The following is a 27,908-nucleotide window of genomic DNA, read 5'->3' on the forward strand; positions in this document are numbered from 1 at the left end:
ATTCGTTCTATTGTAGGTTTCCTCACGAGGCTCCATGATGGTTTCACGTGCTCCCTTAAGTTTTTCCATCTTGAGGTGATGTTCAGGAGAAGTCCTGCTGACCATCGAGATCCGTGTGGATAGTGGTGTTGGGAAAGACTAGCTGTGCATCCTGATCTTATACCGGCACAAGGTGGGAGTGTCCTGGCTGGCAATCAAGTCTAACCAGACCAGTGTTGGCTCACAAATGGGTCCAAGACTTTGGGCATCAAAGTCACTTTCTGGTGCGGCAAATGTCTGTCTAGAGCTATCCTAGCCCAGCAGGGTCAGAGGCAAGTGACGAGCTCCAAGGCAGGCTGTTGGTCAGCTTCTGGAGCAGGTGGGCAAAGATTGGTTCCAGGAGGTAGGGAAAGGGGTCTGTGTCCCAAGCAACACTTTGCTCGGACTTGGAAACCAAGCCTGGAGCAACCAGAGCTAGCCAAGTCCCAGCTGGTCCCTAAGGTCACCTGGGCTGAAAAGCCACAGTACTCTTTCTGGCTATCTGGTGGTGTGGCAATGCAGCAAAGATCAGGCTGCCTGGTAGTGTGTGTGTGTGTGTGTGTGTGTGTGTGTGTGTGTGTGTGTGTTTCATTTATAGACCGCCCCATCCAAAGGCTCTGGACAGTGTACAAGAAGTTGAAAAAGATATAAAAACAAACACCATTTAAAACAGACTGCTTAAAACAATATAAAAACAATTTAAAAACAATTCAAAACCATTTAAAACCAATTAAAATACCTAAAAACAATTTAAAAACCTTGAGAGACCAGGTCAAACAAGTAAGTCTTTAGGGCTCTCTTAAAGGCCACTAATGAGCCCAAACTGCAGATATCTGCCAGGAGTGCATTCCATAGGCCAGGAGCAGCTATGCAGAAGGCCTGGTTCTGAGTCGCCGCCAGATGTACCGGTGGTAACTGGAGACCGACCTCTCCAGATGACCTCAACGTGCGATGGGGATCATACAGAAGAAGGTGTTCTCTAAGGTAGCCCGTACCCAAGCCATTCAGGGCCTTAAAGGTAATAACCAGCACTTTGTATTTTGCCCAGAAAAATATTGGCTGCCAGTGCAGCTGTTTTAAGACAGGCATAATATAATCTCTATGGATTACCCCGGAGACCAATCTGGCATTTTGAACTAACTGAAGTTTCCGAACTATGTACAAAGGCAGCCCCACTTAGAGAGCATTGCAGTAGTCAAGCCTGGAGGTTACCAGTGGATGCACCACTGTTTTGAGATCGTTCTCTTCAAGGAATGGACACAACTGTTGAATCAGTCAAAGTTGATGGAAAGCGCTCCTGGCCATAGCCTCCATCTGAGATTCCAGGATGAGGCCTGGATCCAAGAGCACTCCCAAGTTGCGTACCTGTTCCTTCTGGGGGAGTGTAACCCCATCCAGCACAGGAAGCTCTAACTCATCCCTCAAATTCCGATCCCCCACAATGAGCACCTCCGTCTTACTTGGATTCAGCTTCAATTTGTTATTCCTCATCCAGCCCATTACTGCCCATAGGCAGGCATTTAGAGAGTGAATGCCATTGCCTGATGGTGATGATGATGATGATGGGTGTCATTAGCATACTGATAACACCCTGCACCAAATCTCCTGATGACCTCACCCAGCGGTTTCATGTAGATGTTAAAAGGCATTGGTGAAAAAATGGAGCCCTAAGGGACTCCATATAATAGCTCCCGTTTCAAAGAGCAACCATCACCAAGCTCCACCATCTTGAACCTGCCCAAGAGATAAGAGCGAAATCACAGTACCTCCTATCCCCAACTCCCTCAGGCGATCCAGAAGGATACCATGGTCAATGCTATCCAATGCCACCAAGAGATCCAAAAGAACCTACAGAGTCACACTCCCTCTGTCAATTCCCTGGTAAAGGTCATCCATCAGGCCAACCAAGGCAGACTCAACCTCATAGCCTGCTTTAAAGCCAGTTTGAAATGGGTTTCCTCCAAAACTGCCTGGAGCTGGTTAGTCACCACTCTCTCCATCACCTTGCCCAACCATGGGAGATTGGAGACTGGCCTACAACTATCCATCACTGAGGGATCTAGGGATGGCTTATTTGGCATTGCACAGGACACTGCTGTCTAGCTAAGTTGCATTTGAGAAAGTTCAGTCTTGACCTCACCCAGCGGTTTCATGTAGATGTTAAAAAGCATTGGTGGCAGAATGGAGCCCTCAGGGACTCCATATAATCGCTCCTGTTTCAAAGAACAACACTCACAAAGCTCCACCATCTGGAATCTGCCTGAGAGATAAGAGCAGAACCACTGCAAAGCAGTGCCTCCTGTCCTCAACTCCCCCAGGCGATCCAGAAGGATACCATGGTCGATGGTATCGAATGCTACCAAGATATCAAAAAGAACCAACAGAGTAATACCTCCTCTATCGATTCCTTGGTAAAGGTCATCCATCAGCCAACCAAGGCAGACTCAACCCCATAGCCCGCTCTAAAGCCAGTTTGAAATGGGTCTAGATAAACAGTTTCCTCCAAAACTGCCTGGAGCTGGTTGGCCACCACCCTCTCAATCACCTTGCCCATCCATGGGCGAATGGAGACCGGCCTATAACTATCCATCACTGAGGGATCTGGGGAAGGCTTCTTAAGAAGTGGTTTAATCATTGCCTCCTTCAAACAAGGAGGCATCCTACCCTCCCTCAGCAATGAGTTAATGATATTAACTAGGCCATCTCCAACAATGTCCCTGATAGAGATTTGCCTCTGTGGCACGGGGATTAAGGTTCTGGAGTGCTGCTGCTAGAATCTGTGGTTTGAAACCCCTGATGCCATTGCCCTACAGGAGCATATCGAAAGCTCCACTGCTAATCCTTACACTGAAATTTGCAGGACTGTCAGCATTTAACTCCAACCCTTGAAATCTCTCAGTATTCCAGATGGTTTTACACACCTGTGGAGATATGGGTCTCAAACTCATCTCTCTGCAGCTCTTTTGTGCACAGACAAAAGGCTTTTCATTCTGTGCCGGCAGCATTCCACTTCTCTGGAGTGGGCTGCAGTCCCTCTGCGCTCATGTACACTGGCACCAGCCATCTAGCACAGCTTGGGGTGGAATACTCTGTTGAAATGCAGCCGCCCCTGGGGTTGGGCTCCATGAGATCCAACTTCCAAGTATAGGGCAAAAGCAGATGAAAATAATCCCATCTCCAGCCATTACGTAAAATGTTTGTGGCCTACTTGGAGGTAAACCCTGTGTGCTAAATTCTGAGCTTTGGTGACTGGAGGAAAGTAACCTATAAAAGGCACTTATTATGTTCTCAAGAAAGCTGATCATTAGAACACTGAATGGGCTCAAAGCCTTTCATTGTCTGAAGGAAATTCAACCGGCTCTGACCTACCTCTCTAAACAGACACACTCAGGTTGTCTGTGTGTTTTGCAGCTCCAGTTGGAAGAGACCCACAAAATATGTGTGTGGGCTGGGGAGCTGGGCTCTGTGATAGTGCCAGTTCTACCCACGCAGGAGTCTAAACAGAGCAGCTGTATGAAAGCCTGGATCCCAGACTCTAGAAGCAACTGGTGAATGAAAGCAAGCCGTCTTCCAGGCACCCTCACTCCAAAACATGCAGAAATGTGGCACTTGATTACTGACTTGTTGTGTCTCTTTGCTCCCTTTGTTTGACTTCGATATCTTCTTTGTTTTCTGCTGAAAAATTTCCCTAGAAAGAAGTTAAGCAACAGGGCACTCCTCTATTGTCTGTGTCCTGCTTCTGATAATTCCTGCAGTCAGAGATGTAGATAGAAAGGAAAGTTTCAGGAGCCCTCACTTAATTTTGGGGTGGGTGGGCGGGAGAAAAGATATTTTTTTTGAGGGGGAAGAAAAATATGTTTGCGGGCTTCAGTAAAATGTTGAGAGTTGCTCATCAAATGCTTATGAGGGGATCTGGACCCCTGCCTACAGCCCTGGCATAAAAACTCACCATCCTGGATTTGGGATGTGCATGTTGTGTGTAACTCTCTGCATGTTTTCTTATTTTATTTATTTAAAACATTTATACCCCGTCCCTCCAGTACATTACTGCTCGGGGCGGCTCAACGTTCTTGGCAGGAAGTCCCACTATGTTCAATAGGAATCACCCCCCAAGTAAGAGGCAGAGGACTGGAGCTGCATTTTAGCATGGAAGAAGCTTTTTCTTAGCAGAAGATTCAACAAAAACACACTGCATCGGCACTTTCCAACCTACTGCAGGATGATGAAGTCCAAGTGTGTTGTCTTTAGAAGCCACAAGGACATCTTTGTACAGCACAGAGTACAACATGACTGGAGTGCAGTCTGCAGTTTATGAACATCCCCATAAACATAATTAGTGACCGTTAATGGCAGTCAAGCCAGATGCCATAGTGCCAAGAACAGTGCTGATGAAAATGGATGGATCACATCGGGCAGGCACAAATTGGCCCAAGATTGGGCCCTTGCTAGATTTATGCTATCATAAAGTACATTTCTGCTATCAGCCCTTCATGCTATCATAAAGTACATTTCTGAATGTACTTTATGATAGCATCTGTCAGGATCTGGCTAACAAGTATCTATCTATCTATCTATCTATCTATCTATCTATCTATCTATCTAAGAAAGGAATGCAAAGTAATCTGCTGAGCCAAGAGAGGGGATAAGCAAAGATTTTAGCTTCTGACCATAACTTCTGTGACACACCTTCCAGCAAATGACAGGGTGCTAAGAAACAAGCATAACCACAGAGAGAGAGGATACATTAGGAAGCAGGAAATAGCACAGCCAAACCAAAAGAAGAAGAAATGCAAGCAAGTAAACAAAAGATCTGATGAAGGATCATTTGGGACAAAAGGCAAAGAGAAAGGAAACAATAGTTGAATACAGAAGAAATAAGAAAGTAATTGATCTTAGTAGACAAATCTAAAAATGAACAAAGAGTATACAAGGACATGTAATCTTTCACAGCTAAAGGGGCCTGGCTGTATAGCAGCATTCTGTGTCAACTCATGCTCAATCGTCTTTGTGACTTTTATATTAAAGTTGCTCTTTGGTGATTTCAGTGCCTCAGCCATCATATCAGCCCATCACCTGATGCTAGAAACAACAAAGCCTATCCAGAAAGTATCTGAAAATAGTAACGACTTCAGAAGCTTCCTCACTACCATATACGAAAGTACAAGTCTGTGTGTGCTCTGGCTCTTGCTCCCTATTACCTGCCAGCTTTTAAACATGGATTTTACTGGTGGTTAGAACATAAGAACAGCCCTGCTGGATCAGGATCAGGCCCAAGGCCCATCTAGTCCAGCATCCTGTTTCACACAGTGGCCCACCAGATTTGGTCACAGCAGTGGTGCTGGGGAAGAGAGGGAGGCATAACCTTTCCCCTTGTACTGTTTCCTTGATCTAACTTGCCACCCAAGCAGCTATTAACCCCACAATTGAAACCACCCAGGTACTTCTGTTGTGTCTGCCCCGCCCCCTGTGCTGCAGAACCAACGCCAGTTTCAGGCCGAACAACACTTTACAATAGACTTGGAGTTCAAACCTGCTGTGCTGGTTTTTTTAAAATAGGAGTGTGCACAAACCATGGTTCGAACACCGGTTCAGCATGGGGAGGGGAGCGGGAGCTTTACGAAAGCGGGGAGCAAGACCTTACTTTCTCTCCGCTGGCCCATGCAGCTTCCTGCTGGGGTGGCGCTTGGCCCAAGTACCCTCATGCGCATGCATGGACACCATGTGTGTGCTGGCACCAAGCAAAGGTATTTGGGCTGAGCATTCATTGCCCAGGAAGCTGCATGGGGCGGCAGAGAGCAGGTAAGGGCCTGCTCCCCTTTTTCTTAAAACCCTCACTCCCCGGCCTGTTCCCCTCCCCGCATCGAAGCAGTGCTCGACCACAGTCCCTGCACACCCCTATTTTTAAAAGTTAAACAGAAGCCATGGGGTGGCAGTCAGGATTGGGTCTGTGGCATGTGGAGTGATAATATTTCATCTTTCCCCCTTACGCTGCAGTCCTGGCAATAATACCTCCTCTGACACCCGACACAGTCAGATTAATCCTAGTAAGGAAGCTTCTACTGATGCCAATAGAGGCTTCCCTTGGGGGGTTAACAGCAGTTTCAGAGGTCTGGTTTTCTTTAGGACCATGGCATGGCAGGGATGAGTTCAATGTTTATCACAGTTCATCCAGATATTGCTGAACTACAACTTGCAACTACAACCAGATGTTGCTGAACTACAACTCCCAGCATCCCCAGCTATAATGTATTGTGGTTGGGGGTGCTAGTTAAGTTCAGCAACATCTGGAGGAACTTTGGTTGGGAACCACTGGTGAATCAGCTTCCTGACAGCACTTCCCCTCCTAAAGTTGGTATTTAACGGCTGGTGGGGGGGATGCAGAGTGAAACTATGCATTCAATATAATGTATAGGTTGCCCTCCTAGATTGGGCAAATGGCAGGGGTGTTGTCGTGGAGTTTTAAGTTCCCTCAGCAATGTTACTTAAGTTTAATCTGGAGTCTTTCTGTACATTTGCTTTTAGGTCAAAATCAAAAAGTTGGGAGCTCTGATCATGGATCTCCCATTTCATCGATTTGGGCCCTTGGTTTGACTTTCAGCTTATCTTGTCAATTCATCTTCTCCCCTTGGCTATGGTTACCTAAGGGAGAGATCTTACCAAGCCTCCGCATTGTCTGCCTGTATTTATGCCTGTTGATGGTGGCTTGACAAACCATGTTGTAACTAGTAATTTCTATGCCTGATGCAGGCTCTCAGTTCTGCACACCAAGAACTAGCACCAAGAATAGTTGTGGACCTCCAAGAATAAAGTAAAATTGTGCCGTTGAGTCGGTGTGTCGACTCCTGGTGCCCACAGAGCCCAGTGGTTGTCTTTGGTAGAATACAGGAGGGGTTTACCATTGCCTCCTCCCCAGCAGTATGAGATGATGCCTTTCAGCATCTTCTTATATTGCTGCTGCCCAATACATGTGTTTCCCATAGTCTGGAAAACATACCAGCGGGGATTCGAACCAGCAACCTTTTGCTCCCTAGGCAAGTTACTTCCCCGTGGCGCCATTAGGTGGCTATCTCTAAGAATGCTTCTGCTGAAATTCCAAATTGTGAATGCTCAGAGAGACTGGCTCTACTCAGAAGCTGCTTGCTATAAAAGCAGAAGGCTGTCGCTGTCCATTGTCACACATCTCCTTCCCCACCAACAGTATTTGGTGTTGAATATTGAGTGTGCTTTGCTGTGTTAGGCTGCAGGGACAGAATCAACAGGAAGCTGCAATGGTGCCACTCTGTCTGACCTACTGTCTGATTAAGCCTCTGAATGAGCCGGTATCTGGGCCATCATCTTGAAAACTTAATGACTTAACTTTATTTTAATAATTGCCAACATGTTACTTGATCTTTGCTGGTTTTATATACCTCTCCAGCTTGTCCCCAGGGCAAGTGTCCCCATCCTAGCTAGACTTCCTCTGCCAAATTTAACAGTGGCCCTGATTCCACCAAGGAATGAAGAATTCTAAAAGCCTGGCATGAAGCAGGTTCAGCTTTCCAGCCCCTCCAATGGATCTAGGACAGTGGACATGGATTAGGCTGGAATACCATGCTGAGCTCATGTTATGCTTCCGACTGGCCCATATTTCCAGTTTGCTCCCTAATCTGACATGGACTGAGCAGACTAGTTAGTTATGACTAAACACCATGGATGTTAACAAGGCAAGTTAATTAGCAATAGCAATAGCAATAGCACTTACATTTATATACGGCTCTATAGCCGGAGCTCTCTAAGCGGTTTACAATGATTTAGCATATTGCCCCCAACATTCTGGGTACTCATTTTACCGACCTCGGAAGGCTGGAAGGCTGAGTCAACCTTGAGCCCCTGGTCAGGATCGAACTTGTAACCTTAATTGCAATGGGACTTAGTTGTGACTCTGGTTGCTGCCCACTGTCCCAAGACTCATTGGAACCACTGTGTCTAGCATTTCCTCCCTCCCTCCCTGCATGAGGAGGGAGGGAGGACCTTCCCACCCGTATGAGCAGAATGAAAGGTACATCGTGTGCAAGGTCAGCAGAGTGGGGAGGAAGGGCGTGGAGGTATAGGCCTTAGCCTATACCTCCTTAGGACAGGAGAGTCAAATGTGCAAGGAGATGGGTGGGAATTAGTTGACCTTTCTCTCCCAGTTTCTTGTTCAGAAGAGTCCGTGATTGGGGGGGACGGACCCTGCATTTGCTATTGGCCCATCTCACCCTGTTCCGGGAGACTAGGTTTAGTCTGGCCAGTATTGCACATGCCTGTGACTTCCAAGTCAGACTACTTTATTAGGGACTGCCTTAGAAGCCTGTCTGGAAACGTCAGTCGGTTCACACTTTCAGAATCCATCCTTGGGTAGGAGTTAACTAGGGAGAGGACAGAACACCCATCTGCTGAAAGAGCTACATTTGCTCCTGGTTCATTTCTCGGTACAATGGAACATGCTGCATTTGATCTTTAAAGCCCTAACAGAGTATCTTGGTCCAGGGTGTATCTCAGACTCGGAGAATGCTCCCTCCTCCGTCCTGCCTGAACGTCCTCATGCACTTTGGTCATCAGACCAGGCTCTGCTCCAAGAAGCAGCAAGTCGGATGTTGAGTAGACCAGCACATAGGGCGGAGCATGCTCAGTGGGAGCCTCCTCAGTGCTGAGGTCTCTTTCCAGAGAGATTCAGCAGGCTGCTGGTTTTGGTTTTTAGGAGATCGGTTAAGATCTTCCTGTTCCAGAAAGCATTTGGGAAAATACAAATGTTATCCCAGGCTCCTTTTATTAGTCAGCTATTGACTTGCTATTTATGTTCTTTATTTTTAATTAGCTCTATTGTACTGATAATATTGTATTGTTCTTTTACATTGTTTTTGACTAAGACTTTCTAAAGCATGTGGTAGGATAGAAACTGATTGATTGATTGATTGATTGATTGATTGATTGATTCGGTCAAGCAATCAGTACAATTGCCCAGTTAATTGTTAGTCACTCTAAAGGCTTCCTATGCCATGTAGTAGGATAGACATTGATTGACTGATTCAGTAATGCAGTCAGTATATTTGTCCAGGCAAAGGAAATCTGTGCCTGAAAAGGTTTCCGATTCCAAGTGGACATTAGTGGTTCTTCTGAATACTCCTTCTGGCTAGAACTTGCTGCCATTTTGAGGAGGGCCAGATTTCCTAAAGTCATCTTGACCCTTAATTTATGGAGATTTGCTAGCTGCCACTCAGGTCTGCGCTCCACACTCAGCCAAACGACAATATATCCGGTTGCCTGCCAGGAGCTTAGGCTCTGATAACAACATGAAAATACAAAGAACAAAGCTTCCATCTTGATTAATGCACTGATATCATTGTTCAAAGAAACGGTGGGATGTGGCAGTCATGGCTAAACTGGCAGCTTATTAGCATACCAGAGCAAATGCATGCTAAATGGAGGCATTTCAAAGAAACTGCTTTATTAGTTAGTGCTTCAGGTTATGCTGACTAGTGCTCCAGGTAGTGACAAGCCAGTCCCTACCGTGATACATTATCACTTTATTATGGCACATCTCGTTTGATGATTTACCAGGGTATAGTGACACTTTAGGGGTAAGTACTATACATGCCCAGTGTCTGCCAGCTGCACCCTTAATGCCAACACACACATTAATCTAATCTCTCTTTCTCTCTCTCTCTCACACACACACAGGCTGTGCATACGTACATGAGAAAGGGGCTGTACATGTGTACTGCCGGGCATGCAGAAAGTGCCTCTGCAGCACTAGCTGCAGCCATGATCAGCAAGGGGGTTCCTGCTGGTGTGGAGGAGCCCTTCCATACCCACAGCAGTGTGCACATGGATCCTCCTTCTCACATTTGTTGAATGCATGGCTGGGGGGGAGTGTGGCCAGCGAGTAGGATTCCGCTCCTCCCTGGCTCTTTTTTTGAATGCATGAAGAGTTGTGGGAACACTAGTGTGTTCTTTCCTTTTTCTAGCATTTTTATATTTAGTGTATTTGACTTATCCCCATAATCTTCACTCCCAGCTGTGACCAAGTTTTAAGTACATGTAATGACATTTGCTTCTATTCCCCCCCCGCCTACCCTTGTTTCTCTCTCACTCCCTCTGTTGTTGCTCAATTTCTTTTTTGGACTGTAAGCGCCTGGGGAGCAGAGGCCCATCTATATTGTTTATGTAACTCTGTAAGGCACCACGTATCCTGACAGTGTAGTGGTAATACCACCACTACTGCTATTCCAACTACTGCTGTTGATAACATAACACTTGCTGTTCTTGATACTATAATTAGGGGTTTTATGTTATTTGTTCTAAGAACACTAATACTTTTTTAAAAATCTGATATGCTGTAATTCATAAATCGGAAAACAAAAACAAGAGTCTTGTGGCATCTTGAAGACAGGTGCATCAGATGCGTCTGATGAAACTGACTGTAGTCCACAAAAGTGTATGCAACAGTACTATGTTTCGTGTTTAAGATGCCCGCAAACTCTTATTTCTGCAGCAGCAGCCGCCTAGGAGGGTGACTCCTCAGAAAGCCAAGTCTTCGAGGGCTAGCTATTCAGCAGCATAATAAGGTATCTACTCCCCCTGCTGGTAGTAATGTGAATATCGGACAATAGTCGTTGGAAGTTCTCGGATAATAAAAGGTGTCAGGTTGACGCCTACCTGGAAGTCATAACCTCTGACTCAGATGAGTGCTGATTGTGTTTACTTAATAATGAGGGAAAGACACTCTGTCCCTACTCCAGGCATTCATTTGTTACGTTTCAGGGCTGAGCACTGAAAATATGTTCCAGGACAAACCCAGCAATTCATTCTTTTACACGTCACTTCATTTGAATGAGTGCAAGTTAGAACGTTCCCATTGCCTAACACGGCGCTCAAACGGTGCAAAAATGAAAGCAGTCATGTGGCAGAAAAAGTGGATTACTGAAAACTAACCAGGTGGGTAATTTAAGAGCTGGTTCCAATACGCAGTCAGATGTGTGGTACAGTTTTCTCAAGAATGCAAGCGAGGGAAGGACAGCTCTTTGAAAACACTCCTCCTAAAATCCAAAATCTCCTCCTCCCCCAAATACTTCTTTTGCAAAAAGCAGCTGAGGAGGAGGGGGGCAGCTTGGATTGGGGGTGCAGCAGGAGGGGAGGCAAATTTCACCCGTTACCCCTACACTGACAGACACACTCCAACTTACATCCCTCCCCCCAAACTGCCACAGATGGGGAAACTCACAGACAGTTGTTGGGCCTGTACAGTTTGCCCCTCCAGGGGTGTAACTATAATAGGGCAAGGGGAGACAGTTGTCTGGAGGCCCACTGCCTTGGGAGGCCCCCCCCCCAACCCAAGGCAAGTCACATGACTGACTCCCCCAGCTGCGCACCTGCTCGGACTTCCTCCAGTTGTATTCATCCTCCGAAATTGATGTGAGTGTTAAGACCTGGAGCTACCAGAACAGCATGTCTTTCTCTAGTACCATCAAATGACTTGCATCATCCACAATTTACAAAACCTTTTAAAACATAATTTAGGATGATGTTCTATTGTGGCACATAGGGGTGTGTGTGTGTGTGTGTGTGTGTGTGTGTGTGTGTGTGTGTGTGTGTGTGTGATTTTACTCTGCTTTTTGTTACCACTATTCAGCCTCATTTAAGATTTCTTTACTTTATGAGCTGAGCTTAGCTTCACTGGGGGGGGGGGGCATTTTGAAATCTTGTCTCTGGGCCCACTCCAACTATGCCCCTGTGCCCCTCCACACTTAATAGCAGCTTCAGGAAGGGCGTGCAATTTGGATTGGGGTCAGATGGCATGGAGGAAAGGGTTCAGCGTCTCCCTTCCTCCCCTCCAGCAGCCCTCAGGGACCCTCTTGGGAGAACCCGCAGAGGAGGAGTCTGTGGCAAGCGGAGCCCCCAGGCCAGAGTAGACTGAGGCCCCTTCTCTCCTCCCTCTTGCCCTCACAGCTCTAGAGAACACTGGAGGACCCTGCACTGGGTGAGTGAAGACCCAGCTAACTGAGCAAAGAGGCACCTTTTCCAAGCAGTGATTCTCTTTATTGAGCAGGGGGAGAGCAACTGGCCCTATCCACCCCCAACACAGCATCCCTCTAGTGGCTGCTGGTGGTGTCTGTCTTAAGTTTCTTTTTACAATTGTGAGCCCTTTGGGGACAGGGAGCCATTTTGTTTGTTTGTTTGTTTGTTTGTTTATAACTATGTAAACTGCTTTGGGAACTTTTTGTTGAAAAGCAGATATAAATATTCGCCGTATTTGTATGTGCCGGGGATCCTGGGCACAGCCCCCATGGAGGAACTGCCGTAGTTTCTGCCCCATCCCCAGGAGCAGCCCTGCTACCCGAGCCCTGATCCAGATGCAGCGTTGGCACCAGAATGGTCAGCTGGCAGCCCACCGGCGGAGGTCTTCCTCAGCCCTATTTAAGCGCCTCATGAACAGGTAGCTCTTGCTGGGTGCAACAGTCCTTCCCTACTGTATGTGCCCAGTTGCTGTCTCTCCCCATCGCCATCATTCCCAACTGCCTGTATGCTGTCCGGCTGACTGCCTGTGCCAGCTTCTGCTTGCTGTGAGTGCCACTTCCTTGTGGGTGGAGCTTAGACAAGCCCCAGCTCAAATCATGCTCTCCGCTCCCCACCTCCCCCCCCCTGCCCCGCCAGCTGCTTTTTGTAAAAGAAAATGCAGACATGATGAGGAGTTCCAGAGATGGAGCTGCTCTCTGGTCACATTTTGTTTGGCCTTTACACATCAAGGAAATGGCTGATGGTAGCCTCTCATGAGATTCTCATGTGGGAACTGCTTGAAACCAGTGGTGCTCTGCTCTTACCCCTGGACTTCGGGGCTGAAGTCCAGGGCCTCCACACCCCCTGGGGGTCCCCAAATCCTCTTTGGACTGTCCTGGGTGGTGTGGTCACTGCTGGCTTGCACTGCGCCAGTTGGCCGAGTGTAGTTATGTCCTGTTGTGTGTTGAAATGTTTCGGCTAGTGCATATTTGCATAAATATATCCCAAGTGTTTAAAAAAAATTGTGTGTAGGGGGATGATGCTTAACTAGCAGCAGAAGGGAGGCCTCCAGCGTGGTGGTGGGGGCCCCCCTAAATGCACTTCTGCTTGAAATGGTCTGCATAGCAGCTTTGGAGAAGTGGTTCATATGTATCCGCTCCTGAGGGCCCCCCAGCTGCTCCTCTCCCTCTTTTCTTCGTTATCTTCCTCATTCTAAGGGGCCGTTGGGGAGAGGGGCAAACATGGGGCCCCTCTCCCCTAGCTATGCCCTGGGGGAAGACACAACTCACTAAAGCCTGCCTCCAGTACCCAAACATTTCCAGTATTAATTAAACCTTCCCTCAGACTCCTGGGCAATGTCTCAGACCTCTCTGAGGGCCCTTAAAAACACCTCCTATTTACAGAATTATTTCCATTTCCACTTCACAATAAAGTACGGCAATGGTAAACCCCTCCTGTATTCTACCAAAGACAACCACAGGGTTCTGTGGTCGCCCGGAGTCGGCACTGACTCAAAGGCACAACTTTACCCTTTTTAAGGTAAAGTGTGCCGTCGAGTCAGTGTCGACTCCTGGAGACCACACAGAGCCCTGTGGTTGTCTTTGGAAGAATACAGGAGGGGTTTACCATTGCCTCCTCCCGCACAGTATGAGATGATGCCTCTCAGCATCTTCCTATATCGCTGCTGCCCGATATAGGTACCAGCAGGCCCCTTGTTATTTGGGTTTCTGTCCCTCCATCAACTGCATTTTTATTGCTAAATAGGATCAGCCACAAGGTGGGGTCCATAAGACACAATCAAGCTGAGCTGTGGATGAGGATATAACACATAGATGACACATGGATGAGGATATAACACATGCATGGGGAATAAATGGTGTCCCCAGATGTGAGCGTGCTCCATATTGGGAAGGTCCAGCCTGGCCTGAGCTGGCCCTAATATTCATACACAGAAAGACATCTCTGTATTACCCTCCCCGCAAGCTGGTTAGGACAAGATTCATGGCTTTGATCCCCAGCTTTTACAGGAGAGGGTTGCAGCCCAAGAACCAGATCCCTCGGGGAAAAAGGGGAGAGATAGCAAGAGGTTAGCAGTTAAGCTGAAAGTAGGAAAGGGTGCTGGGGGCCAAATGTCAGCTTTTAGTGTTGTCCTGAGTGCTGCGCTGTTATTAATAGGCAGGGTGTTTATCAGGGATGCTTTTGCAGGTAGAGATCGGGTGACCAGGCTGAGCTGACTTGCTGCCTGATGCCAAGGAGCTAGTAATTAGATCCTTGGGCCAAGCTCCGAACATGCCCCATTTATCCTGTTCACTGGAAACCCCCAAACACAAACACTGGGTAGACTTTTATTGGAACCCAACCCTTGCTGAGCAAATGAGAATGAGGCAAAGAACTGTGCTCACCCACATTGCAAGGGTGCCCAGAAATCTTGTGGTGCAGAGGGCCCAGTTTTTCATTCGGTGGGCTGCCTCTTGTTAGTGACCCCTAGTTCATCCCCATCTCTGGTCCTTGGGCATTTCGACACCTGAAATGAAATCTTAAACTCTCACATGAGATTGTGCAAAGCCGGGAGTCAGGACAGAAGAAAACGTGCTTGCCATTGCTTCTGGTCCTTCCTGAGCTCGGCTTCCGCTGTTTCTCTTCCAACCTGCAATAGCCCTTGACTGCAACCCCAGGCCAGCTCTCTCAGTCCCCCAGCCTCAGGCATGCGCTGCTCCCAGACATTTCAGCCTTGAGCTTCTTCCCATCTTTGCAAACACCCAAGAGCCCCCCTGACTTTGAGCCCTCTGCTATCCCTGCTCTCAGCACTCTGCCTTGGCCTGCACTCCTAAGGCTGACATGCATGCAGCCCCTTCCATGCCCCAGGAGTAATGTTGTTTGCACAAACGCTCCATGGAGGAAGGAGGTGCCAGTGACCAGCAGGGGTGGTGGAGAGGGAGTTGCTTGCTTGCACACAGGCTCCTTTGTCCAACAGGGGCTCTTGCCACAGAGGAAGCTGCCTGAGGGTTCTCCAAGCATCCCAGGAATCCCACAGCACACACAGGCTGATGGATGCTCCTTGTGTGTGAGAGTCACTGTGTGTATGCATTTGTGAGGGAGAGAAAGAATTTAGGTTGCTTTCTTTTTGGATACCTGCCGGGGTTTTTTGGTAGGACAGCAGGATCAGGCTAGTTCCCCTCCCAGAGTGAAACTCCAATGCAGGAGTGCACTTCGTGAAATTTAGTGCTCTCCAGATCCTAGGTATACAGAGTGAACGGTCACCATACCTCACATTCTTTTTCAGAGGACTGTGCTCAGTGGAGGTCACTCACTTGTGTATGTTAGTATTGAGACTTCGACCTTAACTGCTCCCAACAGCAAGCAGATTTTTCTGGAGCCCTGCATCAATCTCTACAGATTCCCAGACTCTCCCTGAAATATTCTGGGACATGCTGACTCTGCAGAGCCAGCATTTGCTTGTTCTCCTCAGTACAACACATCATAGCAACAAATGCTATTGGAAATGGAATAAACTCAGTGCACACACTGGTTGAGCAGTAGGAGGATCATCAAGGCTAGAGTAAGATCTTAGAGAAGTAAAAAAGAACTGCACACAACTAAAATACAGATCCAGTTCATATCATAAAACATTGGATACATCCAGGAGACTCTTGTTTCAAGTTGTTTGTGGGGTCAAATGTACTCTTTCAGCATATCTGATCCCTATATTCCAGATGTTGTGATGCCTTCCTTTGGATGTATGGTAATGCAAGTATTTTGTCTTGTTCTTTACCTTTCCATAACTGAGAAGAACACATTAGTGAAGATGCATTTAATGTTTATCTTTATTTTCTTATGTGCCTGGCTATATGCTATCTTTCTGAATAAATTTATTTCTTTGCTTCAGAAAATGTTTGCCTTGGTTTACACAAAACCTTCTGGGCTTGAGCCCACATACATCTGTAACTCTCTCTCTCTCTCATTCACTCTTGTGTGTGCGCACACGCACACATGCGTACAAACATACATCTGTATAATTTCATTAGGAGAATGGATAGTAAGCCTGGAAAGCATGTGTGTGTTAAATAAGAATAGGATGTATAGGTCTTATGCCAGTTCTGTGTTACTTGGTTTGTGATTAAGCAAATATCTTTACCTTCCTGAGCACAAATATGTAACAAGGTGGTAGTAGCTAGCCTGAAAAAAGTGGCAGTGTGAAAATGGTTTAGCCTGCCCTACTCTAGGTCTTTTGTGCTAAAAATGACCATAAGCCTGATATGGTTATTCTGTTATTTTATTTATTTATTTAAAATATTTCTATACTGCCCAAAATTTGCATCTCTGGGCGGTTTGCAATGAAAAGCATTTAAAACATCAAATCAATTAACAATTAAAATCATTTAAAACATTAAAAAAAATTAAAAACATTAAAAACCCAGTATTAAAATTCTTAAAACTATAAATCTAATTAAAAGCCTGGGAGAATAAATGTGTCTTCAGTGCCTTTTAAAAACTTGCCAGAACTATGGAGGCTCTTATTTCAAGAGGGAGCGCATTCCAAACTAGTTCAGGGGCAGCAATGGAGAAGGCCCATTCCCGGTAGCCGCCAGACAAGTTGGCGGCAACTGCAGATGAACCTCTCCAGATGATCTTAACAGGCTGTGGGGCTCATGGCAAAGAAGACGTTCTCTTAAATACCCAGGGGGCCTAAGCTGTTTAGGGCTTTATAGGTAATAACCAGCACCTTGTATTTTGCCCAGAAATGTATTGGCAGCCAGTGTAGTTCTTTCAACACAGGAGTAATATGGACTCCCCAAGATGACCCAGAGACCAATCTGGCTGCCGCATTATGGACCAACTGCAGTTTCCAGACTACATACAAGGCCAGCTCCACATAGAGTGCATTGCAGTAATCCAGCCTAGAGGTTACCAGCATATGTACTACCATTTTGAGGACGTTCATCTCAAGAAATGGATGCAGCTGGTGTATCGGCTGAAGCCGATAAAAAGCACCTCTGGCCACCGCCTCAACCTGGGACACCAGGGAGAGGTTCAGATCCAGAAGCACCCCCAAACCGTGTACCTGTTCCTTCCAGGGGAGTGTGACCCCCATCCAGAACCCGCAAATTAAAATCATCTCCTGAGTTTTGACCCCGCACAATACGTACCTCCGTCTAATCTGGATTCAGCCTCAGTTTGTTATCCCTCATCCAGCTCATTACTGCCTCCAGGCAGGCATTTAGGGAGGTTATGCCTTCTCTCAATGATGTTGACATGGAAAAATAGATTTGGGTGTCATCAGCATACTGATAACACCCTGCACCAAATCTCCTGATGATCTCTCCCAGCAGTTTCATGAAGATGTTAAACAACATCGGAGACAATATGGAGCCCTGAGGGACACCATAGGAAACTTCAGGTTTGGAAGAACAACAGTCTCCAAGAGACACCATCTGGAATCTGCCCATAAGTTAGGAGTGGAACCACTGCAAAGCAGTGCCTCCCACCCTCAGATGTTCCAGAAGGATACTATGGTCGATCGTATCGAAAGCCGCTGAGAGGTCCAAAAGGACCAACAGAGTCACACTCCCTCTGTCAATTCCCAATTGAAGATCATCCATCAGGCTGACCAAGGCAGTCTCCGCCCCATAGCCCACCCGAAAGCCAGTTTGAAGTGAGTCTAGATGATCAATTTCCTCAAAGACTGCTTGGAGCTGGGAGGCCACCACCTTCTCAATCACCTTACCCAGCCACGGAAGGTTGGAGACAGGCCTGTAATTGTTTAACTCTGAGGGATCCTAGGTAGGCTTCTTCAGAAGGGGTCTAATGATTACCTCCTTAAGACAAGGAGGCATCCTGCCCTCCCTCAGAGAAGCATTTATGATCTCTACCAGGCCCTCTATAACAGCTTCCCTGCCAGATATTATAGGCCATGTCAGGCTAGGATCAAGAGGACAGGTAGTAGGCTGCACCATTCCAAGCAACTTGTCCACATTCTCAAGGGTCACGAACTGAAACTGATCCAGGGTCATCACATAAGAGTTGCTGCTGGACACCTCGGCATCAGATTCCATCACAATTGTGGAGTTTGAATCTAAGTGGGCCTGAATACGAGAGATTTTGTCCACAAAAACTCATTAAAAAGGTCACAGAGAGTGATTGTTGGTTCCAAGTACTGATTCAGGGGGGAAGTTGGCGCACATTAACCCTTTCACGACCCTGAACAACTCCATCGGGAATTTGTGGACGTGATACGGAAGTTACGCGATTTACCCCCTGATAAATATTTTAGCATATCAAAATCAACCTCTGGATTCATGATAGTTACAGTACATGCTCCTGAAGAATTCTCTTACCTCAGTTTATCAAACCCTATATTGAGATCCTTTTTACCAAGAAATTCTTTCTTTCTTTTTTTTAAAGTTCTGCATGGGTCTCCTCTCCGTTGTATACTATCCTTTCTCAATATCCTCTTCCTGGGGATGCTCCAGGGGATTCCTTTGACCATAACAGAAGCTGTGATAAAGACAAAAGAACAATCACTAGCTTAATCCAGTCATCTCATCTCAGACATAATGCAAAGTTCAAACAATGGTGGCCTTAGAATTACCACCTGGCTCAAAGCTTCTCCTTTTTGTGACATTTGTTCATCAGGATAATAACTGCCAGCAGGAAAACCAGAAGCCCTATTTCCCCCTCAAACAAATGGATAAAAATTGCATTTATAACAGGGGAGCCAGAGACATATTTTCTCCCAGTAGCACTTCTTCTGTGATGTGTTTTCCCAACAATAAAACAAGCAAACAAAAAAGGAGACAAAGTCTCAGGTGCTGTGAAGCATTTATAGAAGCCCAATGTGTTTCAGCCTCAGAGGCCCTTTTCAGGGGCAATCATTTGTAATTGTAATTGTAATTTAAAAGGACACATGATGTCTATAAAATCATGCATGGTGTGGAGAAAGTGGATAGAGAGAAATTCTTCTCCCTCTCACATAACTCTAGAACCAGGGGTCATCCCATGAAATTGATTAGCAGGAAATCTAGGACCAACAAACAGAAGTACTTTTTCACACAACACATAATCATCTTGTGGAATTCTCTGCCACAGGATGTGGTGACAGCCAACATCCTGGATGGCTTTAAGAGGGTTTTGGATAACTTCATGGAGGAGAGGTCTATCAACGGCTACTAGTCATAGGGCTATAGGCCACCTCCGCCTCAGAGGCAGGATGCCTCTGAATACCAGTTGCAGGGGAACAACAGCAAGAGAGAAGGCATGCCCTCAACTCCTGCCTGTAGGCTTACAGCGGCATCTGGAGGGCCACTGTGTGAAACAGGGTGCTGGACTAGATGGGCCTTGGGCCTGATCCAGCAGGGCTGTTCTTATGTCACTGGTGCACTCAGGTAGCCATTTTGTGAAAGTGTAGGACATGAACAAGAACATCCCTTTCTCTCAAAGCAGTGCCTTGCCATTTTGTGACGTTCTCTCTTCATTCCTAAACCGATGAAAGGCCAGGAGCAGAAGTGAATCAGTGTAAAAGAGAGATATCATTCAAAGCCATCAAAAGATAAGCCGTGTGGATACCTGAAGCCATGATTGCCTTGGGAAGGGAGTGGCAGTGAGCCAGGGAGGCAGGCAGAATCAGCAAACTCAGGAGACAGAGGAAGAAAGGAGGAAAGGCAGAGGGGAAAGGAGGAACCATTGCCTGAGGAGGGTGTGGCAGCGAGGGAATGAAAAGGAAAGGAAAGGAACAAAAGGAAAGGCAGAGGAAACTGACCACAGAGAGGGGGCGGCTGGTGGGTAAACGACTGAATGAAGAACCAAAGAACCAAATGAAGCCCAAAATTGCCGGGAGGTAAGGGGCCGTTAAAAACCGTTGGGACTCTGAGGGCGCGCTGCTGACCTTCTTGCCCCCCAAAGGGAAAAAATGCCATTGTTCTGCCCCCCCCAAACACCAGCCAGTCTTCCACACCCCACACCACCCAAAAAAACCCACAACCCTCAGCTCCCAGTCACCCCTTCAAAAACAAACAAACAAACAAACAAACAAACAAACAAACAAACAAACCACCAAGGGACAGCGTGGGCCAGTCGCCCTCCTAAAAAAACCCAGACAGTCTTCCTGACCTCCCATACACACACACACACAAAAAAAAGGGAACCAAAGCTCCCAGTCATCCCCCCGCAAAAAAAAGGGACTGTGTGGGCCAGCATTGTTGGGAATTCTTTCTGGTAGGAGAAAACCTTTTTCATTATAGCAGAGTGCACAGAGGCACAACACAGCGGAATTGAGTTTGGCATGCATGTATGCTGAGAGTAAAGTAACTTGGAGCCAGTTCATAGTTTCAAATCAATATATATGGCATCCATTAGAGAACTCCATTCTAGATAGGAAAGTGAGGAGTTAGGATCTCTAAACTATCTATCTAGCTGGATGCAGATGGATTCTGCATCTCTGCACACATGGTGCAGGGAGGGGCTTGCATGTTGCAAGGTAGAAGGAACAGGAAGAGAAGGGAGAGAGAAAGGAAGTGGCTGGAAAGAAGGAAGTGTCCCTGAGAGTAGCAATCTACATTCCAAAGGGATAGTGTCAGAGCAATAGAGAAGGGATGACCAATGTCTTGACCCTCTAGCCCTCAGACCCATTAGTCTGTCCTCCACTTTCATTGAGACAAGAGACAGCGCATAGTCCTTCACTTCCAACAAGCATTGCCTACCGTGCTGGAAACTGTGAGCACAAACAGCTGCCCTTAAGGGGGGAAAAACCTACACCTGGGGACTAAACTAAACTTGGGGGGGGGAGCGGCAAGTGAAAGAGTTGTGGGGGGAAGAGAGCGAGAGCGAGTTGTGGGGGGAGACAGAGTGAGCAAGAGAGTTGTGGGGGAGAGAGAGAGTGAGAGAGTTGTGGGGGAGAGAGCGAGAGAGTTGTGGAGGGAGAGAGCAAGCGAGAGAGTTGTGGAGGGAGACAGAGTGAGTGAGAGAGGTGGGGGGAGACAGAGCGAGCGAGAGAGGTGGGAGGGAGACAGTGAGTGAGAGAGTTGTGGGGGGGGGACAGAGTGAGTGAGAGACTTGTGAAGGGAGACAGAGCAAGAGAGAGAGTTGTGGGGGGAGAGAGAGAGTTGTGGGGGGAGAGAGAGAGCGAGAGAGTTGTGGAGGGAGAGAGCAAGCGAGAGAGTTGTGGAGGGAGACAGAGCGAGTGAGAGGTGAGGGGAGAGAGAGAGAGCGAGAGAGTTGTGGGGGGAGACAGAGCGAGTGAGAGAATTGTGGAGGGAGACAGAGTGAGCGAGAGAGTTGTGGGGGGCAGACAGAGCGAGCGAGAGAGTTGTGGGGGGGAGTGAATAAGACAGTTGTCGGGGGGAGGGGAACACAGTGCAACGCATGGCTACAAAGGGAGGACTAGCCAAACTAATTCTCCCAAATAACCCCTAAAAGTAAGTAAACTACTGCACAGATGCTCTGTGCAGGTTCAGCTAGTTGGAAACTATTCCTCTAGTCATTACTACATCACTGTTTGATTTTCGAATACTAGACATATGGGTCCAATCAATAGGTAGTAAAACAGACAAATAGATTTTTAATAGGAAATCAGAAGTCACTTGGCAATCAAACATACAACAAAAGTTTAGATAGATAGATAGATAGATAGATAGATAGATAGATAGATAGATAGATAGATAGATAGATAGAAATATGATAAATAAATAGAAATCTGGCTGAAAAGAACTGTGAAGGATCCAGTCCTGAAGTGCTGATGAGTAGTCAGGCTTCACCACCATTATGCCAGTCAGGAAGCACGGCCAAAGTGAGATCAGATGAGGAGGAAACAGGTATTGATGTTGAAACAGGAAAGGTAGGGGCAGAAACAGGGGAGAGAGACTAGGGCACAAGACATCTGGCAGTAGCTGATTGTTTTATGGCTGCTTTCCTTCATAAAACATGAAGTAGCCTTAATTTGGTTTAACTAGGACTTTATTCAGAACAACCACTCAATTTTAATCCTTCTCCTTCCTCTCCCTTTTCTTTCAGATTCAACCCCACCATAGTCTCTCTACAGATCCCCACTGGGACAAACTTCTAAAATTACAAAACACAAAAGACTACTAGATAGAATACAACAAATCCCTCCTCTTTATAACAACCAGAATTGAACTGATTTAAGATTTGGTGACAAAGTCTTGAAGTGTTTGAGGTGGTCTCCTATCATGCACACTTTTCCTGATTTTGGGGATCTCTGGCACAGGAGTGGTTTATGATTTTTCTTCTGGTGCCAAGGATTGTTCATCACTTTAATCAGCCTCATCCATGAAGTAAAAAAAGGAGGTAAGATCAAAGTCCTCTCCAGTTCCTCTCTTGAAATCAGACTTCCTTCCCTCTTGTCTCATACTATGCATATTGGAAAGTCTCAAACTGTTCCATTTCTTTCCATCATCCAATATGACAGAATCTCCTCAGATATCAATTATTTATTTTGGTCCAGAATATCAGGAATGTCCCTTTCTGACTTTATAAGGCAACTGTACTCTAACAAAGTTAGAGTAACAATTTATATTTTTGTTGCTTCTCACTTACCTGATCATGACTCTCTGCATCCTCAGGACCAGATGGCATGGAAAGCCCTATCAGTTTGGTGGTAGCTTTGCATCCTCTCAGCTATTCAAATGGTGATTTTCCTGTAGTAGAATGAGGAGTAGTTCGATAGGCAAATAGAGTTTCATGGATTGCCTCTTTCCAGGGTTGTTGCTGCATGGTAGCCAGTTGCAAACTTTCCTTCTCTAACCAGTTCATTCTTCACACATTCCCTCGAAGATGGTACAAGAAAAGAGTCTTGTGTTTTATCCCATGGTTGTGCAAATATTGCTCCATTTCAAATGAGGTAAACTGTGTCCCATTGTCAGTCACTAGTTCTTTGGGAAGACCTTCTCTCGGAAAAATTGCAGCCCTGAACTTGATCACTTTATTTGTAGTTATGTCAGCAAATGAAACTTCTGGCACAAGCCATACAGTGCCTGATTACATTTTCTATGTGTTTGTCCATATCTGACCATCAAAACCTTTCTCTGATTCACCTTTTAGTCGAGCTCATGCCCAGATGACCTTTGTGGTCAATTTTGCTTTTAAGGAGGTTGGCACCACCAAACGGTCAGTCCTAACCCCTGCTAACTTGGCAAAGAGGCACCTTTTAATGTGGTGATTCTTTTTTATTTAGCAGAGGGAGAGTAACTGGCCCTATCCACCTCAGCACATTACCTCCAGTGACTGTTGCTGGTGTCTATTTTATGTTTCTTTTTAGATTGTAAGCCCTTTGGGGACAGGGATCCATCTTATTTGTTTATTATTTCTCTGTGTAAACCACCCTGAGCCATTTTTGGAAGGGTAGTACAGAAATAAAATTAATAAATAAAACAAATAAGCATCAGCTCATTGATAAGGGACAGCTCACATACATGCATGTATGGTTGAAGATGTTCTGGTATCTTGTTTTTGCATGGCCATCCATTAGTTATATAAGGCTTAAGTTCAGAAAGGACTTGATCAGCACTGAGGGCCATTTTCCATTCAGAAGATGTGATCACTCCATGTGTAGATGAAGCTATCTGAGCAGTTACTACTTCTTCATCCTCTTCTTCTGGGATCTCCTCTTGACCTGGAAGTGGAAGTCAAGATAAACATTCTGTATACCGAATACCTGGAAGATATTCTACCTGGAAATCAAAGTCCATAAGTCTGGTGATCCATTTGGCTATTCTTGGGGTTGTGAGATTTGATCCCTGAGTAGTAAATAAGGCAGACAGGGGTTTATGATCTGACCATAGAGTGAATTTTCTGCCCCACAAGTAAGTCCTGAAGTGCCTCACTACCCAGAAACATGCTAGAGCTTCTTTTTCAGTTACAGAATACATCTTCTCTGATGCAGTCTGGAAGCAAAAGCACTCTGGAAGCAAAAGCAACTGTAACGTCCCTGCCCCCTTTTTGCTGGATCAAGATAGCACCCAAACCATATTCAGAAGCATCCGTGGATACAACAGTGTACCTACTGGTGTCAAAAGAAGTGAGAGCAGGGCTTTCAGTGATGGCCGATTTGAAAGTCTGAAAACTAAGCTTGCAGGATGCATCCCAATTAAATGCTACATTCTTTTAAAAAAGAAGATGCAATGGAAAAACCTTTAAGGCAAATTGTCTAACAAATTTAGAGTAATATTCACAGAGTCCTAAAAATGAGCAAAGTGCATCCTTGTTGTGTGGCTCTGGTGCTTCCCCACATAGCTTTCATCAAGTCTGTTTTGGGATGTACACCACTCAGATATCGTGTGTCCCAAGTACATCATTGAGTGTGTGCAAAATTGACATTTTTCTCCAGACATAGTAAGTCCATTTCATCAGAGATTTCTTAAAACTTCTGTCAGTTTAGCATCATGCTCCTCAATGGTTTTGCCATACACTAAAATGTCATCCTGAAAGTAAGTGATGCCATCTGTGGTCCCAAAAATTGCATGCATAGTTCTTTGAAATGCAGAAGCTGCAAAGGCTAATCCAAAGGGGAATCTTTTGAAATGGAAAAGGCCTCTGGGATAATGAAGGCAAGGTGTATATTTGTGAGAACTATTGAGCAGAGGAATTTGATGATAGGCCGAAGACAAGTCCAAAGTTGTGAACATGAAAGCCTCTTTCAGAGTAAGCAGCATTTCATTGATATTGGGTAATGGATGATAATCCACTACTGTATTGGAGTTCATATTTCTTAAATCTATGCACATTCTTACTGTTTGAATTCCACACAAGAACAAGGGTAGAGATCCATTCTGATTAATCAACAGGTTCTATCATGTCAGCATGCTGTAGTCCTGAAAGTTCCTCTCTAAGTGATTGGCACAATGCTATGGGTACATTCCTCACTTTATGTTGTACAGGTACTGCATTTGCCTTCATGTGAATTTTATGTTTAAAACATATGGCAGCGCCTGGAGTATCAGCAAAAATGTTCAAGAAATCAGCAGTCATATCCGCTTATGGATTCTCCATCATCTGTAATATGGGTTCTATGCTATTTGGGTCTAACACAATCCATAGATCTTTCTGATGTTTCCAGCCCAATATTGAGACTCCTTTTTGTGATATGTACACTTTCCCTTCTGCAGTATATCCTTTATATTCCAGGACAGCAGTGAAGTATCCATTTATGGCAACAGGGGAACATCCATATCCCCATGGGTGGATGTCTGAAGGCTGCAGGTGCAGATCAGATGTAGAAGGAGTTTCTTGTAAAGTAGATGGGCAATGATAGTGTATGGGGAACCAGAACCAGCCAGCATCCACACTTCATAGCCATTAAGTTTAACTTGACAATGTGGAACAGCAGGCTCTGAGTTCGTCACACTTAAAATACTGTCAGGAAGTGGTTCATTTGCCTCATGCTTATCAGTAATGAATCAGTAATGGAGTGGACAGCAGACTTGGAAACCTTAACAAAGTGTCCTCTTTTCTTGCACCTGTTGCAAGTGACCTTCTGTGCAAGACTGTAAGCAAAATTGGCTTCGTAGGCAGAGTCTCTACATTGGTAGTTCTTCCTTTCTTGTGTGGCCACTTTCTGGGGGCAGTGCCATATGAGAAGATCGGGTTTGGAAGAATTTAGACTGAACAGCCTGGATTTCAGGAGATTGGGTTTGGGGTACCAAAGAGAGCAATTTGGCACAGTGAAGAACCTTTTCCACCCTTCTAGCCATCTCTAGAACTTTTTCCAAGGTACCTTTCCCTTCCAGTAGCAGTTTTTCACACAGTTTGGAGTAATTTGTTTTCATAACAATCTGGTCCCTGAACATTTCATCAGTAAAGTGGGAAAACTCACAGGTTTCATTTAAGGCATGCAGTGCTGTGACATATTGACCAATAGATTCACCAGTCACATTCAAAGCAGTGTCAAAATGATCATCTAAGGCAGGGTTTCCTAACCTTGGGTCCCCAGATGTTGTTGGACTTCACCTCCCATCATCCCAAACTATGGCCTTTGTGGCTGAGGATGAAGGGAGTTGAAGTCCAACAACATCTGGGGACCCAAGTTTAAGAACCCCTGATCTAAGGCTTGAAGAGCAGCTTCATAAAGGTTGGCATATGGTGGCAACTTCGATCTACCCCTTCCAAGTTGGCAGAAAAGGGCAAATGGTTATATATTATTTGGCCTCCAGGGCCCAGGCAGTGAAGCAATATAACCTTCTGCTTTGCTGAGGTAAATTCAGAGGTCTACATAGTGAGGAGGTAATTACAGAAATAAGACCTCCATTGTTTGTTTCCCAGGGAAGAGTAGGTTCTCCTGGGGAGGACAAGAAAAAAGGTGGTGGTGGGATTTGAGCCATGCCACTCTGGGCATCCAGTGAGCAACAGAGTTCAGGACTCATAAGGAAAAGAGTACCTTTAAGGATTGTGCAGGTCAGGAAGCTGGAGAAACCACCAGCAGCAGCAATAGGAGAAGGCAGCCGTTCAGGAATGTAGGCCCAGCAATGCCATGAGAGGAAGATGCAGGATCTTTTACAAGCCTTGCAGGCTCACACACATAGCGGGTTCAAAATCTCGTCGCCAAATGTTTTATAGCTGCTTCCCTCATAAACACAAAGTACTGTAGTCTTAATTCGATTTAACTAAGCCTTCATTTAGAAATAACTCCATTTTCCTCCTTTTTCTTTCTGACTCCACCCCCACACTCAATACAAGATCCCCACTGGGACAAACTTCTAAAATCACAAAACATAAAAGACTACTAGATAGAATACAACACTGCTCTAATGCAAGAGATGGGCCAATACCTTGTGAGGTCTGTGCTGAGTGCCAGAAAGTATTTAAAGATGCCAGTGATTAGTCAAGGGGAGGATTTGGAGGTGTGGGAGTCTGTCAGGTACCTGAGCCATGGGCAGCAATCACTAGGGGCCACAAATCCCCAGCCAAGAACACACCAGAAATCACACCAGGTAGGCGGCCAGGGGCCAGGATGGTCAAGGGTCAGTAGCATACCAGGGTCAAAGCCAAGTAGTCATCAGGAACTAGAGGGTCAGACAGAAGCCAAGAGGCAGGAACAAGCCAAAGACCAAGCCAAATCTGAAGCCAGGAGTCAGAGGGTCAAGCAGATAATCAGGAGTCAAAGACAAGCCAAGGGTCAAACCAATCTGAAAAGAGACCATCCACGCCAGACCAAAAGAACCCTGATACTGAGGCAAGGCCTGTCTCAGCCAGGAAGTCTCTTCCTGCTACAGCAAGAAGGCTACTGCGTGGTTCTCTAGGATGGGATTGCTCAGGGCATCAGAAGCCTACGACTCTGCTTGCAATATAGCAAGCTGCCACAAGGGGCAGCAACATGCAGGGCTGCTAAGCAGGCAGGGCATGACAGAGTCCATATGCTGGAGAAATTACTCAGAGCTTGAGAAGGCTACAGGAAAACCAAATGCGGGAATAGGAGACAGGATTGGGAAAGTGAAGAAAATCCCTGCTCTGGGCAGATGTCCTCCCCCTAGCTGAGGCCTCTGAGGGGAACTGGGGTTATCTTATATACCAGACCACACAATGAATCCAAAGAAGACTTTCCGCCCTAGGAAGGTAGGAAAGGCTATGCATATGCATACTCATGTAGTTGCACAGTTCTAGGAATTAAAAGTCAGTTTTTAAAACTGCATTTCAAAACCCAAAAGACCTGAGCAGATTCATGATTCCAGAACACATGTCCAGAACAAGCAAGTAAGAAGAAGTTATCCCATAGCAGAAAGCTCCAGTTGCATGCTGATCTGAAAATTAAGGCCAGAGTCTCACCTCCGACCTTTCCTGAGAAGGCCTGGTCAGGGAGATGATGTCAAAACATGATTTCAGGCAAAGGAATGGAACATAACATATATTATAGCTGAAATAGGCTTTGTTGC

At 46.0% G+C, this 27,908-nt stretch overlaps 1 protein-coding gene across 2 annotated transcripts in view; it reads right to left on the reverse strand.

Moving 5' to 3' along the window:
* The window catches only part of LOC128343590 (volume-regulated anion channel subunit LRRC8E-like), a 70,790-nt gene that overhangs the window by 22,520 nt on the left and 20,362 nt on the right, over nt 1–27,908 (reverse strand). For both annotated transcript variants that reach the window (XM_053292905.1, XM_053292906.1), the window contains exon 2: nt 18,369–18,528. The gene's annotated coding sequence lies outside the window, so the exon portion shown is untranslated. The remainder of the gene's footprint in view (nt 1–18,368; nt 18,529–27,908) is intronic.

The sequence above is a fragment of the Hemicordylus capensis genome, chromosome 2 (assembly GCF_027244095.1).
Source record: "Hemicordylus capensis ecotype Gifberg chromosome 2, rHemCap1.1.pri, whole genome shotgun sequence".
Taxonomy (NCBI): domain Eukaryota; kingdom Metazoa; phylum Chordata; class Lepidosauria; order Squamata; family Cordylidae; genus Hemicordylus; species Hemicordylus capensis.